We start from the raw sequence: 18708 nt of genomic DNA, 5'->3' as shown, positions 1-18708 counted from the left end.
TAATGAATAATTTGTAGAGGGCAGCTCCAAGAAAGAACGTTTAGTTATTATAACGGGCAAGTGACTACTTCAAAGCCTACACCAGGTTGGGATTCAGCATATATGTTCAGTGTCTGCCCATAGTGAATGGGGTAGAGTGGATCACACTGATATAATGTGACACAGGGATGCAGCCTCACCTCTGGAAAATGCATGACAATAGGAACAGCAGGAGGTCTGAAAGAAACTAGCTATTTCTTTTAGGTAAAAGAGGGTTAATTAATATGTTGAATTAATAATTGATTTTAAAAAAGCTCAATCAGAAACCATTCAAACTGGATTCCACCATGACTGTGCAAAATGAATATTGTTTGCCTCTGCAAAATGGATATCGGTTTGCAAGGAACAGCTTGCAACGAGCTAAGCAAATGCAACATTAAAATGAAGGACAGGTTGACGTTAGAGTTCATATGAACCATCCTCTGTCCGAAAGAAAGAATTATATTACGTGCCCTAGATAAAACGCAAACCAACATACGATAAGCACAAAAGTTAAATACCAATATGCGATAAAGCCCTACTGAGGAATTTATGGATGCAATATTTAATGTTAACTTTAAGGGTTGATGAAATAATATTGCATATGATGGATTGGCAGCTCAAAGATCAAATCAAAAGCATTCGAAATTGACTCAAACCAATCAACACGTTACAGGGGCAAGGAAAAGATTGATTTAGATTGATTAAAAATGCCTTTAAAAAGCTATGGTTTCGAACTATAGCTCTATTCATGAATCATCCTTTTACTTTTGCTATATCTTCTATCTAATATCTAGCAGTCTACATTCTACGATCTATTTTAACCTACGCAGCTGTTTTGCTCCATGCAAAGAAACCGTTACTGTTATTGTATTTTGAATTCATGTCATTTGTAAGTTCCTAAGGATAATCTGATTCTCAAAACAGTCTTTTGCAGGCAAGGGCTGAACTGAGAACCTTGTAAATTCTGTAACAAGAATTTATGTTATAATCGATCAATAGATACCAAATAAATTACTTTGCGCCAAAACGTATGGTCAAAGATTCTGCATTGTTAGTTGGATGGTGCAGCGTCACAGGAATATATGCAATAACAGAGAGTGTAGATCTATCAAAGTCATTCAGCCCCTCTGGTCAATTCTGCCATTCAATCAGATATGGCTGGTCAATACTTCAACTCCATTAACTCACCATTTGCTCCATATATCCTAATACCCTCATCCAATAAAAATCAGTCTAGCAATCTCCAATTGATGGTGAGGGAGTGCCAAACTGTCAGGTGCCATCTTTTGGATATGACATGAAACTAAGGTTCCAGCTGTCCTTTGGGGTGGATGTGAATTACCCCTCAGGCACTATTTTTAAGGCACCAGTGCCCTGCCCACTATTTATGCTTTCACCAACATCACACAAAATGTATACGTTTTGTCGTGTTGGGTGTTCTGATGTACAAACGATCCAACACGGCTGGAGATGGTGTAACTCAATTTTATTAACTACTTAACTGTAACAGCACACTGCTAACTTGGGTACGTGCATTACCAGCTAATCTGTGGACCCTGTCCTATTACTATCTGGGTGAGGCACTCAGCACATGGTGAATGTCTGAGTGGCAGGCTTTGAGCTCGGTGCTCTGAGCTGGCTGCTGCTGGAATGAGCGGGAAACTGTAGTGTCCCCTGTTTTTATAGTGCGTGTGCTCTCACTGGTGATTGGCTGCAATGGTATGTGTGTGTTGGTTGGTCCTACTGCATGTCCATCAGTGTGTGTTTGATTGCACCATGATATGCTGATCTAAATATCATGACACGTTTGTAATTTTTTCATTGCTGTCTGTGCGAGCTTGCACAAATTGTTTGCCGTGTTTCTTACAATACTGGCCTCACTTCAAAAGTACTCCACTGGCTGCAAAGACCTTCGGGACATCCCCAGCCTGTGAACTTTTCTTTATCAATTTAGATTTTCGTAATTTTGAAAATTTCAACTTTGTTCGTGTGACAAAGCTCCAATCATGGCATTTCCTCTATGTCTCTCATTCTTGTTACAATTCCAATGAAAAGGTCTCTGGACTGGGACATGAATCCAAGCCATCCTGATTCAGATGCCAGCCCTGAACCAAGCTGATATTTTCATTTCATTCACTTTGTTTTTTTCTTTGACTTTGTTTTCTCTTCTCTTTGAGCTGTGCTTTATTTAAAGAAAATAATCGGAGGATCTGATCCCTCTAGACCTGTCTTTTATTTCTTGTCTCATTACCATCTAATTCTGCCTTTGGACGGCACAGTCCAACAGTATTTGCAACACGAAGTGGGTTTCTGATTGATCCTTGGGGAGGACAAGAGGCACTGAATAGTTTGTCTTCAAATGTGCAATTTGAACCAAATATTGGAAGGCGGGCTCCAGAACTCATTGCCTTTGTGGTTGAATAGTATCAACTAAGCAGTGTGCAAATTATGTGAAAAATGTGATGGAGTAAAATGCCATGGCAATGTGAAGATCCTCTGTTATGTATCAGTATTCTGCAAATGTAATTATCATTGCCTTTGACTGGTAAAAACAAAATGCATTTTACTGTAACTGGTGGGTTCGAACTTATTTGGAATTTATGTAATGTTCCTTCTGGAAATGATAGGATTATTTTCTGCAGTCTTCTGAAATAAGATTACTGAGACATAACAAATGGGCATTCTCAACTACTGTCACATGTGGGTTGTTGTTGTGTTGTTGCATGGTCACTTTAAGAGTCTAGTTGCTTCATAGTCTGTGGCATCATCGGCTGTTTTTCTCAGTCTCGATCAAGCCTTTGTATGGCTCACAGCCATCTAATAAACCTCTGTTGATCATTGCATTCCACCTCACGTTCTTCAACATTCCATTATTTACAATGCACAACAGGATAACAAGAAAACTGGTGACGAGGAACGCATCACAAAAATTATTTTCCAAAGAAAATAAAATCAAAGCTTTCAATAGTCCACGGTGAGACAGATCAACAGTAGGTCAGCGATCGCACCTGGTATCAGACTGGTAAGGTTGTTGGGCACAAATTAAAAAGGAAAGATCCATACCTTAAATTTAAATCAGCACCTTCAGGAGTTCAGGCCGCAGAGCTTGCAGTACAGGAGGACATGGAGGTAGAGTGGGATAGAGAAAAAAATTCTTGTAATGCAAGCCGCTATAATTGGCTTATTCAACATTATTTTTTTTTTAAATAAACATTTTATTGAGGTATTTTTTGGTATTATAGCAACGACACAATAAACAATGTACATGAAACTACAAACATAGCGCAAAAGCCGTCTCCCTCCCTTACAGGTCCCACCTTTATTAACCTCCTACTCTAAGCTAAACTAACCCCCCCCCACCGCTTCTGCTGACGATTAATTTTCCAAGAAGAAGTCGACGAACGGTTGCCACCTCCGGGCGAACCCTAACAGTGACCCTATCAAGGCGAACTTGATTTTCTCCAAACAGAGAAAGCTAGCCATGTCCGATAGCCAGGCCTCTGGCTTTGGGGGCTTTGAGTCCCTCCAAGCTAATAATATCCGTCTCCGGGCTACCAGGGAAGCAAAGGCCAGAATGTCTGTCTCTTTCTCCTCCTGGATTCCCGGGTCTTGCGACACCGCAAAAATCGCCACCTCTGGACTCAGCGCCACCCTTGTTTTTAACACCGTGGACATGACATCTGCAAACCCCTGCCAAAATCCCCTAAGCTTCGGACATGCCCAGAACATGTGGACATGGTTCGCTGGTCCTCCCGCACATTTTGCACACCTGTCTTCCACCCCAAAGAATCTGCTCATCCAGGCCACTGTCATGTGAGCCCGGTGAACGATCTTAAATTGTATCAGGCTGAGCCTGGCACATGTTGCGGACGTGTTGACTCTACTCAACGTGTCTGCCCACAGACCATCCTCTATCTCACTTCCCAGCTCCTCCTCCCACTTGCGCTTCAGCTCCTCGGTCTGCGTCTCCTCTGACCCCATAAGTACCTTGTAAATGTCCGAGACGCTCCCTTCTCCTACCCACCCTCTGGAAACTACCCTGTCCTGAATCCCCATTAGCGGTAGGAGCCGGAAGGTTGACACCTGTTTATGTAGGAAGTCCCGCACCTGCAGATACCTGACTTTGTTTCCCCTCGCCAACCCAAACTTCTCCTCCAGCGCCCTCATACTCGGAAAGCTCCCCTCTATAAACATATCCCCCATCCTCTCAATCCCTACTCTGTGCCATATCCGGAACCCCCCATCCATACTTCCCGGGGCAAACCGGTGATTATTACAGATCGGGGACCAGACTGATGCTCCCTCTCCTCCCACATGTCTCCTCCAATGCCCCCAGACTCTCGGGGCCGCCACCACAACGGGGCTGGTGGAGTGCCGTGCCGGCGGGAACTGCAGACGCGCAATTACCAACGCCCCCAAATTGGTGCCCTTGCATGAAGTCGCCTCAATATGCTCCCATGCCAACCTCTCCCCCACCACCCACTTCCTGATCATGGCTATATTTGCTGCACAGTAATAGTTACTGAAATTTGGCAGCGCCAGCCCACCCTCTCCCCGATTCCGCTCAAGCATTACCTTCCTTACCCGCGGGGTCTTGCCCGCCCAAACAAAGCCAGAGATCACTTTGTTGACCCGTTTAAAAAAGGACTGGGGAATAATGATGGGGAGACATTGAAACCGGAACAGGAATCTCGGGAGGACCGTCATCTTCACCGTCTGCACCCTCTCAGCTAATGACAACGGGAACGCGTCCCATCTCTGAAAATCGTTTGGTCTACTAACCGGGCCAGATTTAATTTATGCAGCCGGTCCCATTCCCACGCCACTTGAATGCCTAGGAACCTAAAGCTTCCCCCTATTAATCTAAACGGCAGCTCCTCCAATCGCTTCTCCTGTCCCCTCGCCTGGACCGCAAACATCTCATTTTTCCCCATATTTAGCTTATACCCCGAAAACCAGCCCAATTCCCCTAGAATCCTCATGATTTCTTCCATCCCGTCTATTGGGTCCGATCCATACAGAAGCAGGTCGTTGCATAGAGTGAGACTCTGTGCCTCCCGCCCCCCCCCCCCCCCCCCCACCTCTCCCCACCCACCCCACCGGACCAGCCCCTTGAGGCTCTCAGAGCAATTGCCAACAGCTCCAAAGCTAGCGCAAACAACAGTGGGGAGAAGCGTCATCCCTGTCTCGTCCCCCAGTGCAGTCTAAAATAGTCCGATGTTGTCCTATTCGTCCGTACACTTGCCACAGGAGCCTGATACAGCAACCTGACCCAGTCAATAAAGCCCCACCCAAATCCGAACCGTCCCAGCACCTCCCACAGATAATCCCATTCTACTCGATCAAAAGCCTTCTCTGCATCCATTGCGATCACTACCTCCACCTCCCTACCTTCTGGGGCATCATGATCACATTTAACAACCTTCTTACATTCGCCACCGACTGCCTACCCTTAACAAACCCCGTCTGGTCCTCCTCAATAACGTCCGGAACACAATCCTCAATCCTGGAGGTCAAAATTTTGGCCAGCAGTTTGGCGTCCACATTCAACAGGGATATCGGCCTGTAGGACCCACACAGCTTCGGCTTCTTGTCCCACTTCAGAATCAGCAAAATCGTGGCCTGTGACATCGTTGGGGCAGCACCCCTCTTTCCCTTGCCTCACTGAACATCCTCATCAACACCGGCCCCAATATCCCAGAGAACTTTTTATAAAACTCTACTGGGCACCTGTCCGGCCCCGGGGCTTTACCCGCCTGCATAGCCTTCAGACCCTCCACTATCTCTTCCAACCTGATCGGGACCCCCAGCCCTTCTACCTGATCCCCGTCCACCTTTGGGAAATTCAGCCCCCCCAAGAAGTGCCTCATCCACCTGGGAGGGTGGCGCCAGGTCGGAGGGGTGTGTGTGTGTGGAACCAGCTGGTGCCAGGTCCCTGAGGGAGACTGTATTTTGGCGGAACCCCTAGGGGGTTCCGACCTATACAGCCTACTGTAGAAATCCCTAAATGCCTTATTCACCCCTGCTGAATCTCCGACCAGGTTCCCATGTCCGTCATTTACTTTCCCTATCTCCCTAGCTGCCTCCCTCTTCCTAAGCTGCTGTGCAACCATTCTGCTGGCCTTCTCTCCAAACACATAAATCGCCCCCCCCACCCCTCATCTTTCTCAGCTGCTCCACCGCCCTCCCTGTGGTTAACAAGCCGAACTCCGCCTGTAGCTTCCGCCGTTCCCTTAAAAGCCCTGCCTCTGGGGTCTCCGCATACCTCCTATCGATCTGTAGTATCTCCTTAACCAGTCGGCCCATCTCTGCCCTGTCCACCTTCTCCCTATGGGCCCAGATCAAAATCAGCTCCCCCTGACCACCGCCTTCAGCGCTTCCAGGGGCTGGTTTAGCACACTCGGCTAAATCGCTGGCTTTTAAAGCAGCCCAAGGCAGGCCAGCAGCACGGTTCGATTCCCGTACCAGCCTCCCCGAACAGGTGCCGGAATGTGGCGACTAGGGGTTTTTCACAGTAACTTCATTGAAGCCTACTTGTGACAATAAGCGATTTTCATTTCATTTCCCTCACCACCGCTGCTGAAATTTCCCCCCGTGTCGATGACCTGCAGGTAGTTCTGAATACATTTCCTCAGCCGCTTGCACACCCCTTCGTCAGCCAAAAGTCCCACATCTAACCTCCATTGCGGGTGCTGATTACTGTCATTACTAACCTGCTGGTCAACCCAGTGCGGAGCATGGTCTGAGATTGTGATCGCCGAGTACCCCGTGTCCACCACCCCTGCCAGTAAGGCCCTGCTCAAAATGAAATTGATCCGGGAGTACACTTTGTGCACGTGTGAGTTGAAGGAGAACTCCTTCACCCTTGGCTGCCCAAATCTCCATGGATCCCCCCCCCCCCCCCACCCCCCCCTCATCTGCTCCACGAACCCTTTTAGTTCCTTTGCCATTGCTGGCACCCTGCCCGTTTTTGAGCTTGACCGGTCCAAGCCAGGGTCCATAACTGTGTTGAAGTCCCCTCCCATGACCAACCTGTGCAAGTCCAGGTCCGGTATCTTCCCCAGCATCCTCTTTATCAACTCCACATCATCCCAATTTGGCGCATACACATTTACTAATACCACCTGCACCTCCTCCAGTTTCCCACTGACCATAATGTACTGACCTCCCACATCCGAAACTATTCTACCCGCCTGAAACACTGATGCACGATCAATTACATAAAGACGAGAGTAGGATGTAATCGAGGCTTTATTACACTGAGATGTGTGGCCTCCAACAGCAGCTGACAAAATGGCTGCTGTACTGGGAGCACACATATTTATACTCCACCTACTGGGCGGATCCAGCAGGCAGGGATCTACCCCCGTACCTGTAGTGCAGGGGCCTTACCGTAAAACACCTATATCAACATCCTATATATACAATATATACATCAGTGGTGACTACCACATTCACCCAGTTTAAAAAAATGAGTCCGGCGGGGGTGGTGGAGAACTATACACAGAAAGTTGTGTTTTAAAAGTACAAATAGTATTACAAATTCAGGCGGTCCGGTGCCTTGATCGGTCGTTGAGAACGCCGCAGTGCTGGTGGCGACTCCGGCTGCGGCTTGGTCTTCGGTGACTCCGGGAGCGTGTCGAAATCTTCTTCATCCCCGGGTGTGAGCAAGGGGAGGACGGATTGTCCCGGAGCAGGGGCTGCGGTGGTGTGCGCTGGGGGGAGGATGGGTGGCGCCAGGTCAGAGGGGGGGGGGGTGTGTGTGGAACCAGCTGGTGCCAGGTCCCTGAGGGAGATTGTGTCTTGGCGGCCGTCGGGATACGCTACACGGGTTGGCGTGAAATAGCTGTACCCTCTCAACCAATGGGTCCGCCTTGTGGAGTCGAATGTATCTACGGAGGAGAACGGGTCCTGGAGCTGCCAGCCATGTCGGGAGCGAAACCCCGGAGGTGGACTTCCTAGGGAAGGTAAAGAGATGTTCGTGGGGGGTTTCATTAGTCATGGTGCACAGGAGCGACCGAATGGAGTGAAGTGCGTCGGGGAGGACCTCCTGCCAGCGGGAGGCCGGGAGATTTCTGGACCGTAGGGCCAGCTGGTTGCCCCTCCAGACCATCCCATTCTCCCTCTCCCCCTGCCCGTTTCCCTTGGGGTTGTAGCTGGACGTCCTGCTCGAGGCAATGCCCCTGTTGAGAGGTACTGGTGCAGCTCATCGTTTATGAATGAGGATCCCCGGTCGCTGTGGACGTAGGCGGGGAAACCGAACAGAGCGAAAATGGTGTTGAGGGCTTTGATTACGGTGGCAGACGTCATGTCGGGACAAGGGATGGCAAAGGGGAATTGGGAATGTTCATCGACCACGCGTGTACGTGTTGCGGTCGGTGGAGGGGGGGGCTCCTTTGAAGTCCACGCTGAGGCGTTCAAAGGGGTGGGAGGACTTCACCAGACGCGCACAGTCTGGCCGGTAGAAGTGCGGTTTACACTCTGCGCAGACCAGGCAGTCTCTAGTGATCGCCCTGACTTCCTCGATGGAGTAGGGCAGGTTGAGGGCCTTGATGAAATGGTAAAAACGTGTGACCCCTTGGTGACAGAGGTTGTCGTGCAGGGTCCGGAGTGGGTTCACTTGTGCGCTGGCACATGTACCTCGGGATAGGGCATCGGGGGGCTCGTTGAGCTTACCGGGGCGATACAAAATCTCGTAAAACCTCAAGATTTTATCGTTTTCGATCTTGCCCCGCTGTGTGTTATTACACATGAAGGCAACCGACCGTTGGTCAGTGAGGAGAGTGAATCTCCTGCCAGCCAGGTAATGCCTCCAATGCCGCACAGCTTCAACGATGGCTTGGGCCTCTTTTTTGACGGAGGAGTGCCAAATTTCGGAGACATGGAGGGTGCGGGAAAAGAATGCCACGGGCCTGCCTGTCTGATTGTTGAGGGTGGCATCCAGAGTGACGTCTGATGCATCGCTCTCGACTTGGAAGGGGAGCGTCTAGTCAACCGCGTGCATCGCGGCCATGGCGATGTCGGCCTTGATACGGTTAAAGGCCTGGTGAGCCTCGGCCGTCAGAGGAAAAACAGTGGATTGAATGAGTGGGCGGACCTTGCCCGCATAGTTTGGGACCCACTGGGCGTAATACGAAAAGATCTCCAGGCAACATTTGAGGGAATTGGGGCAGTGGGGGAGAGGGAGTTCCATGAGGGGGCGCATGCGATCGGGCCGGGCACCAGAACTCCCTTCTGGACCACGGGGCAGCACGGTAGCATAGTGGTTAGCATAATTGCTTCACAGCTCCAGGGTCCCAGGTTCGATTCCCGGCTTGGGTCACTGTCTGTGCGGAGTCTGCACGTTCTCCCCGTGTGTGCGTGGGTTTCCTCCGGGTGCTCCGGTTTCCTCCCACAGTCCAAAGACATGCAGTTTAGGTGGATTGGTCATGCTAAATTGCCCTTGGTGTCCAAAATTGGCCTTAGGGTTGGTTGAGTGGGGTTACTGGGTTATGGGGATAGGGTGGTGTGGGCCTCGGTTGGGTGCTCTTTCCAAGAGCCGGTGCAGACTCGATGGGCCGAATGGCCTCCTTCTGCACTGTAAATTCTATGATTCTATAGCATAGCCGAGGATGGCTAAGCGGTTCATGCTGAACACGCACTTCACCTTGTTATACGTGAGGCTGAGGAGAGTGGCGGTGTGGAGGAATTTGGCAAGGTTGGCGTCATGGTCCTGCTGATCGTGGCCGCAGATGGTGACATTGTCCAGGTACGGGAAAGTGGCCTGCAGACCGTATCGGTCAACCATTCGGTCCATCTCCCGTTGGAAGACCGAGACCCCGTTGGTGACGCCGAATGGAACCCTAAGAAAGTGGTAAAGGCAGCCGTCTGCCTCAAACGCAGTGTATGGGTGGTCCGCCTTACGGATGGGGAGCTGGTGGTAGGCAGATTTCAGGTCTACTGTCGAGAAGACCCGGTACTGTGCAATCCGACTGACCATATCAGATATGCGTGGGAGGGGGTACGCATCGAGCTGCGTGTACCGATTGATGGTCTGGCTGTAGTCAACGACCATCCTGTTTTTCTCCCCAGTTTTGACCACTACCACTTGGGTTCTCCAGGGGCTGTTGCTGGCCTCGATGATGCCTTCCCGAAGCAGCCGCTGGCCTTCAGACCTGATGAAGGTCCTGTCCTGGGCGCTGTACCGTCTGCTCCTGGTGGCGACGGATTTGCAATCCGGGGTTAGGTTTGTAAAAAGGGACGGTGGGTCAACCTTAAGTGTCGCGAGGCCGCACACAGTCAGGGGTGGTAGGGGCCCGCTGAATTTCAGGGTTAGGCTCTAGAGGTTGCACTGGAAGTCCAGGCCGAGTAACAAGGCAGCGCAGAGGTTGGAGAGGATGTAGAGGCGGAAGCCGCTGAACTCCACGCCCTGGACAGTGAGAGTGGGACACCATGGAGTGGGACCCGGAGGCCAGGGAGATTATCTGGTTCGCGGGGTGTACCGCGAAGGAGCAGCGCCTCACCATATCAGGGTGAATGAAGCTCTCAGTGCTCCCGGAGTCCAGCTTGCAGGAGATCTTGTGCCCGTTGACCTTCACTTTAGTTGAAGCAGTTGCGAGGTTGTGTGGTCGAGACTGGTGAATCGTGACCGAGGCGAGACGCAGCTGGTCGTTGGCGGTTGCAGGTGATGAGCGGCCGGATGAGGTGCCCGACGGGCATGGGTCCCGAGTCGGGTAAGATGGCGGCGCCCACGGGCCGCACAGGTCGCGGGGAAGCAAGATGGCAGCGCCCATTGGTCCTGGGAGGAACATGATGGCGGCGCCCACGGGCCACACGTGTTGCGAGTCGGGCAAGATGGCGGCGTCCACTGGCCGCACGTGGTCCTAGGAGGGGAAGATGGCGGCACCCATTGGCTGCACGTGGGGGTGCCGGGACAATAGCGGCGATTGAGCGGGCCTGGCACACTGCAGCGAAATGTCCCTTCTTGCCACAGGCCTTTCAGAGGGTGCTCCGCGCCGGGCAGCGCTGTCGGGGGTGTTTTGACTGCCCACAGAAGTAGCATTTGGGCCCCCCAGGGTTCATTGGCTGACGAGCGGCACAGGCGTGGGATTGGCTGAGGGCGGTCGCTGATGTGCTCCACGATGGGGCGGCCGTCTGCGGAGACCATGATGCACAGGGGGGGTGGGCCGTGCGGTCGGGGGCATAGGCCTGAATGTTGCGTGATGCGACCGTAAGTGAAAGCCCTAGTTTTTTTGATTGCCGCGAGGTTGCGTGTGGCCCCCTCTAAGAGGCGCTGGCGGATGTAGTCAGACCCTATGCCCGTAACAAATGCCTCTCTCATTAGCCAATTCGAGTGTTCCGTGGCCGAAATGGCCTGACAGTCACAGTCTCTAACCTGGGGGAGCAGGGCGCGCCAGAAATGTTCCACCGACTCATCGGGAAGTTGATGCCGCGTGCAGAGGAGGTGCCGTGCGTAGTGTGTGTTAGTCCGCTGAGCGTAGTTTTCCTTCACTAGCGCCATGGCCCCTGCGTAGTTCGGCGCGTCCTGGACAAGTGGAAAGACGTTGGAGCTCAGCCGCGTGTAAAGGATCTGGAGCTTCTGTGCTTCTGGAATTTTGTCTGGCGCAGACTCGATGTACGCTTCAAAACAGGCGAGCCAATGTTCCAAAGTCCTTTTTGGCGTTGTCTGCTTGCGGATGCAGCTGCAGGCGATCCAGCTTGATGCAGAGGTCCATCTTCTGAAAAACTCAGTGTAATAAATTGATGCACGATCAATTACACAAAGACGAGAGTAGGACGTAATCAAGGCTTTATTACATTGAGATGCGTGGCTTCCTACAGCAGCTGATGAAATGGCTGCTGTACTGGGAGCACACATATTTATACTCTGCTCACTGGGCGGAACCAGCAGGCAGGGATCTACCCCCGTACCTTTAGTACAGGGGCCTGACCGTAAAGCACCTATATCAACATCCTATATATACAATATATACATCAGTGGTGACTACCACAAACACCACCTGCTTATTGATCAGGATCGCGACCCCTCTAGTCTTTGAATCCAGTCTCGAGTGAAAGACCAGACTGATCCAGCCTTTCCTCAATCTAATCTGGTCAGTTACACAAAGGTGCGTCTCCTGCAACATTACCACGTCCGCCTTCAGTCCCCTAAGATGCACGAACACACGTGCCCTCTTGACTGGCCCATTTAACCCTCGAACATTCCAGGTGATCAGCCTAGTTGGGGGTCTCATTGCCCCCCTCCCCTCGCCGATCAGCCATCCCCTTTTTTGGGCCCGCCTCCAGCCCATGCTCCGCGCCTCCACCAGCCTCCGCCCCCAACCTCCTCTCTGTCCCTTGGCCCAAGTTCCCCCCTCGTCAGCGGAACATTTTCCCCCCTCCACCCCCCCCCCAGTAACAAAACTCTGAAACCCAACCCCTTTGATAAACCGCACATATGCGCTTCCATGAGCTAACCCGCCCAGCTAGCTTGGTGGCCCCCATCCCTGGCGCCGGAAAATCTCCCACCTATTGTTCCCTCCTCCCCCTCCCCCCGCTCATTCAAACAATCCCCACACAATTGCTCGACAGAAAAAACACCAAAATCTAAACAAGCACCCCTCCATCCCCCAACAGTGCAAATGAAAACCTTAACTCACTCAGCTCTGCCACTGGACCCAAATCAATACAGAAGGCATTACAAACAGCTGCCACAAAACAAAAAACAAGAAACTTTTTTTAAAAAAAAGAACAGAAAAACACAAAGAGAAAAACCACATGAACGTTGCAACAAAGTTCAAAAATTCTCAGACCACCACCAGTCCTTTCCTTTTCACGAAGTCTAGCGTGTCCTCAGGCGACTCGAAATAATAGTGCTGTTCCTCGTGCGTGACCCAGAGACGGGCCGGATACAACAGTCCGAACTTCACCTTTTTCTTAAAAACGATCGACCTAATCTGGTTGAAGCCTGCTCTTTTCCTGGCCACCTCTACACTCAGGTCTTGTGTTGCTAACTAACTTTTGCCTTAGTTTAATTGCTCTGTTTTATCACCTTTGCTCTTGAGTCGCCAGGTATCTTTCTGATACCGCCACGTGGTTCAAGTCCGAGTAATGATCAATAATCCAATACACCGCTTAGTAAGATTTAAATCAAAGCACATTTATTATACACAGTAATCACTACTCATGCATAAATTCTACGTCTAAGCTACTTCTACAGCTAACAGGCCAATACTTAACTTGGAACTGGCCCACCAGGTCAGGGAAACGAATGGCCTTTCGTTCGGGTTCTGAGCCTGCAAAATTCGAAGTTGGTACAGATTGGTAGCTAGGAGCGCCTATCTCGTAGCGAGCGTTGAAGTAAGACTTACTGGATATCAGCGGCTGCTGGACTGGTCACTGTCAAGGGTTGGTTCGCGTTGCTGAGTGACCCGGTCAAGAAGAACGATTTGAACTTGGGCTTGATTCTTATAGTCCCCAGGGGCTTCCCACCTTTCGGGGTGGACCCTGTACCTGGTTCCAAGTGATTGGACTTTGTCCCAGTCACTTGGTTCGATTTTCTCCAATGCTGGAGCGGTTCCCTGATCGATGGGCGGTCCTGAGGTGGTCGTTCACCTCCCATTGTGTAGGCTTCTGCTGGCGCTGAAGAGTCTGGTTTGGCTTTATGTGGCTAAATGTTGCTCATTGTTCCCGGGGATTGCTCATTAATATGCAGATGGCTGGTGTTTTGTTATGCTAATGGTTGCCGGTATCGATCTTGTCTGGCCTTTCCAGAGGTAAATACACACTCAACCTGCAGCTGCTCGTTTGTGTCCTGTTGGCTGACCTTCCCATCAGCCTTTGCCGTTCGCCATTTTAAATCAGGAGTTAGCCATTCTAAATCGGGAGTTAGCCATTTTAACTGGCTACACTTGGTAGACTCGCAGGATACTATTGTCCCACTTACAGCTCCGTGTCTGCTTGGCCCACTATAGAATGCGCTCCTTATCCAAGTACCTGTGGAATCTCATCACCATTGCCCTCGGGGGGTCTCCCATTCGCGGCTTCCTCGCGAGGGCTCTGTGAGTCCTGTCTACCTCCAAGGGTCGGGAGAATGCCTCATCCCCTAGCAGTTTCTCAAACATGTCTGCGACGTATGCCTCAGCGTTCGTTCCTTCGGACCCCTCCGGGAGCCCAACGATTCTCAAGTTCTGCCAGCGGGACCTATTCTCTAGGTCCTCCACCTTCTCCAGAAGCTTCTTCTGCTGGTCTCTCAACATCCCCACCTCCAACTCCACCGCAGTTTGATGTTCCTCCTGCTCAGCCAGCGCCTTCTCCACCTTCTGGATCGCCCGATCTTGGACGTCCAATCTAAGCTCCAATCGCCCAATCAACTCTTTAATCGGGTCCAAGCAGTCCCATTTCTGCTTAGCGAAGCCTTCCTGAATAACTTGCATCAGCTGCTCCATTGACCCCTGGGTCGACAAGCCAGAGGTACGGTCCTCCGCCATGCTGTCTCCTGCTGCAGCTTCAGCCCAAACCTTCTCTGTCTTTCTGTTTCTGCCTTTACGAGCACTTCTAGTCGTTCTCTCCATGCACCGATGTGGGAATTCAGTACACAATTGCCTCTGTCTTCAGTTTTACAATTCAAGTCCGGTAGAAAATCGGGAGAAAAGGTCCAAAAGCCCGACCCGAGTGGGAGCCACCAAATGTGCGACTTACTCCTTCATAGCCGCCACCGGAAACGTATTCAACATTATTAACTGGACCGTTGATGTAAGGGAAGTTGTGAGCAGATCCTAGTATCACTGAAAAATGGTGGGAAACTTTGGTGCCATGGAACCATTTCTTGAAGGCTAACTGATGCACTATCAATTACGACGAGATGTAACACTATAGTCCGAAATTAGCGACAGACGGTGATCCTTCTGACCACCTATGGGGCCCCCACTTTCAGTGTTGTAAAAAGCCTGACGTACCACACAGCCCCAGACTCCAAGACATTCAAAGAGCTGGTAACATTGGTGGCGAACCACAATGACCCCAAGCCATCTGTCATGTTACAGCGGTGCCAGGGCGACATAGTGGCACAATGGTTAGCACTGCTACCTCACGGCGCCGAGGACTCTGGTTTGATCCTGGCCCCGGGTCACTGTCCACGTGGAGTTTGCACATTCTCCCTGTTTCTGCATGGGTCACACCCCCATAACCCAAAGATGTGAGGGTAGGTGGATTGGTCACACTAAATTGCTCCTTAATTGGAAAAAAAAGAATTGGGCACTTTAAATTTTAAAAAAAGTTAAAGCGGCACAATTTCAATACAGGTGAGAGGAACGCAGGGTTGTCGACTATGGAGTTCTAGATATGCTTATGAAAATTAGCGGAATTCTGCGATTATGGTCCATCCCTTCCCGAGATGCTGCGGGAACGGCTGGTATGTGGTGTGAACAACATGGCGACCCAGCAAAAGCTTCTAGCAGAGCCATTGTTGAACCTTAAAAAAGCCATGGAGATGTCCGTTCGCAGAAAAGTGCAGAGAAGGGAGTCCAGGAACTCCAGAGGACATGAGGGAGATCAAAAGCATTGGAAGACCATCCTCGCGGCATATGTGACTCCCCCCCCCTCCACCCCCCGGACTCCACCCTGGCCCTAGCACCACCGCGGCCAAATCCGTGGGCCTAGCGCCACGAAAGTCAGGCATGACACCTTCCCCGAATCAGGAGAGGGTGACCCCGGTTGGTGCGGTACTGGTGGCCGGAGCAGCCGCAGGCAGAAAATCCCAAGGCAGCCGGCCGACACGCCACCCTGTTCAAGGCAGACCCCAACCCAGAGCCCGGACCTTCCATGTGAACCAATCTGAGGATGAAGACTGCATGCAATTGAACTGCATTGCAGCGCCCAGAGTTGCACCCATTTGGATCACCATTCAGGGGAACGGGCACCAACTAGAGATGGGGTTGGACATGGGAGTCGCAGTTTCATTCATTGGGAAACAAACATTTAAGAAAATTAGGACCTGGTTGCAACGGTTTAGTCTGTGGGACACAGAAGCGAGACCTGCGACCGATACAGGGGAACCCCTGGCCATAGCAGGGACAACTATGGCCCCGGTGACCTATGGGCAGCAGTCAATTGATTATAGTGAAGTGCCCCAGACCGAGCCTGATTTGCTGCAACGTCTCCACCTGGACTGGCACAGATCTTTCGGATCGGCACCGGAGGACTACACGAAGTGTTGGGAAAGCATCCTGAGGTTTTTCAAGCAGGCATGGGTAAGACCAAGGGAGCTATGGGCGAAATACAAGTGGACCCCGAAGCACAACCCAGGTACTTCTGGGCCCGCCTGGTCCCCAAGCACTACTGACAAAAGTCAGACTGGAACTCGACTGGCTAGAGGGCTTTGGGATCATCCGGTCGGTACGGTTCACCGATTGGGCAGTGCCAGTCGCCTCCATATGTACAGCAGAGAAAACAGTCCACTGTGGGACAACTATAAGTTAACCTTGAATAAGGCCTCCCATTTGGACAGGTACCTGATGCCACAAATTGAAGATTTGTACTCAAAATTGGCTGGAATTCATTTACTAAGCTCAACATGAATCCCGCACATCTCCAGCTGGAGCTGGACCCAGACATTATATGCCAATATATACAGGAGCCTTAACAAGAATACAAGGCTGCCATTTGGAGTATCATTGGCTTGTGCTATTTTCCAATGGGTCATGGAAAACATCCTGCGAGGGCTGCCACACATGACGGTTCATTTGGATGATGTCTTGGTCACCGGAGCCAGGGAACGAGAGCATCTGAGCAACCTAGACGAGGTCCGCCACCAATTTTCTGGAACAGGCACCCACCACAAGAGGGAGAAGTGTGTTTTCCATGACAAGGGGGTTATCTACTTCGGATACCGCGTGTATCGGGATGGACTGCACTCGGTCGAGGATAAGATCCGAATAATTTGTCACACTCCCACTCTAAATAATGCTACTGAACTGCGCTCCTTGATGGGACTCATAAATTATTATGGGAAGCCTGGCGACCATACTCGCACCCCTACATGCTTTACAGAAAAAGCACCGGGGGAGGCATGGAGAGTACTCAGGAAAAAGCTTTTGCCTGGGTAAAAACAGTTGACGTTGCCTGGCCTGTTGACGCATTACCAAACCGTTATTGGTCAGGTGCGACGCCTCATCATACAGTATTAGTGCTGTGTTGTCACAATGTAATTACGCTCAGATTGAAAAAGCAGGTTTGGCAGTAGTGTTCGCAGTGAAAAAGTCGATCAGTACGTATACAGGTGTCATTCCATTATCGTTATGGACCACAAGCTGTTACTGGGACTCTTTAAGGAACATAAGGCAATTCCACTGATAGCGTCTGCCAAGGTCTAAAAATGGGCCCTATTATGAGCGTTGTACGAATATATTTTTGAGCATTGCCCAGGACGCAGATTGCAAAAACAAATGCGCTGAGCAGTCTCCAGCTGCCGACGTGCCCCCCCCATCTCCTTTGAAAGTGGCTTGCAGATACACACCTCGGGGTCCATGGATGCATGATTGGCTAGATTTCTATTTTGCAATCAGACCACACCGCAACCAGCACAGCACCGGCAGAATCTTTAATGGGCTGACGGCTCAGGACCGCCTCAGCCTCACATTCCCCGATATTGGCGGTAATCTGTGGCAGAATCAGCAACAGCAGGGGCGTGACCCAGGCGGGGGAGCATGGATCAGGTCATTCAAACCAGGTGACGTGGTTCACAGTCAGAACTTCGGTTACGGCAACAAGTGGGTTCTTGGGATGGTGGTGCAACGGACAGGGCCAGTCTCGTACCAGATGCAGAGACGAGAACGGACAATGAAGAAACATGTAGACCACCTCACGGGCAGGAGACCAGCAATGCGCCATGCTCTCTGGAGGAACCAGCTTCTAAACATATCACCCCGACCTAAGCAAGCTTTGGGGTGTCACCCCCTGGGGGCCCTACACAGATGCGTGAAATCATTGACTCAGACTAGGATATAGAGACTCTGCCATTAATCCTTCAATTGGATGTGGTACGTGAAGGGGCAGAGTGCCAAAGTCTTGAAATATCTACGCAAAGTCCTTTATGATGGATTCTACGGATCCATGACGGCGGGGTGTCTTTCTGAGGTGTAAACCCACTTAACGAGCCCAAGCGCATTACACGCTTCCACTCCCATGAGTGATTTGCGCTCTGACTGCACAATGGAAAATGTAATCATACAAGTTCTGTCTTTGACAGTTACTGCAAGCTTATGCTCCTAACGTTGTGATCTGATGACCATGATAGTCCTTCAGTAGTACTGATCGCCGAATCATTTTTGGTTTAATTCTTAGCCCTTTTAACGCTGACAAAGTGACAAGGTTGGCCCTAGCTCCCCTATCGAGATTGCATTTAATTAGCATGCCAGTAACCATCAACGGAATCGTCCATCTATCTTCTATGGTATTTGCAGCTGACGAATGTGATATAAAATAGTTACTTTAGAGATATTAGTTACTGTAATGTAGAGATAGGCCAGTCTCATTCTGGTGAGTTCACAGACAAAGGATTTCAGACCGCATGGCAAAGCAAGGAGGAGGTGTGTCCACCAAAGGAGGAGAAAAGGATGCTGGGTAATAGGGGCCAGAGGAAGGGATTGGAAGTGAGCCAATCAGAATGTCTGACTAGGTCAGGAGGGGTATAGGATGACCTATGGGAAT

At 50.8% G+C, this 18708-nt stretch overlaps 1 long non-coding RNA gene across 1 annotated transcript in view; it reads left to right on the top strand.

Moving 5' to 3' along the window:
• LOC140384915 (uncharacterized) overlaps positions 1-18708 on the top strand; it is a 37861-nt gene that overhangs the window by 484 nt on the left and 18669 nt on the right. The gene's annotated exons all lie outside the window — the stretch shown is intronic.

The sequence above is a fragment of the Scyliorhinus torazame genome, chromosome 10 (assembly GCF_047496885.1).
Source record: "Scyliorhinus torazame isolate Kashiwa2021f chromosome 10, sScyTor2.1, whole genome shotgun sequence".
Classification (NCBI taxonomy): domain Eukaryota; kingdom Metazoa; phylum Chordata; class Chondrichthyes; order Carcharhiniformes; family Scyliorhinidae; genus Scyliorhinus; species Scyliorhinus torazame.
This window is presented reverse-complemented; position numbering and strand designations above follow the sequence as displayed.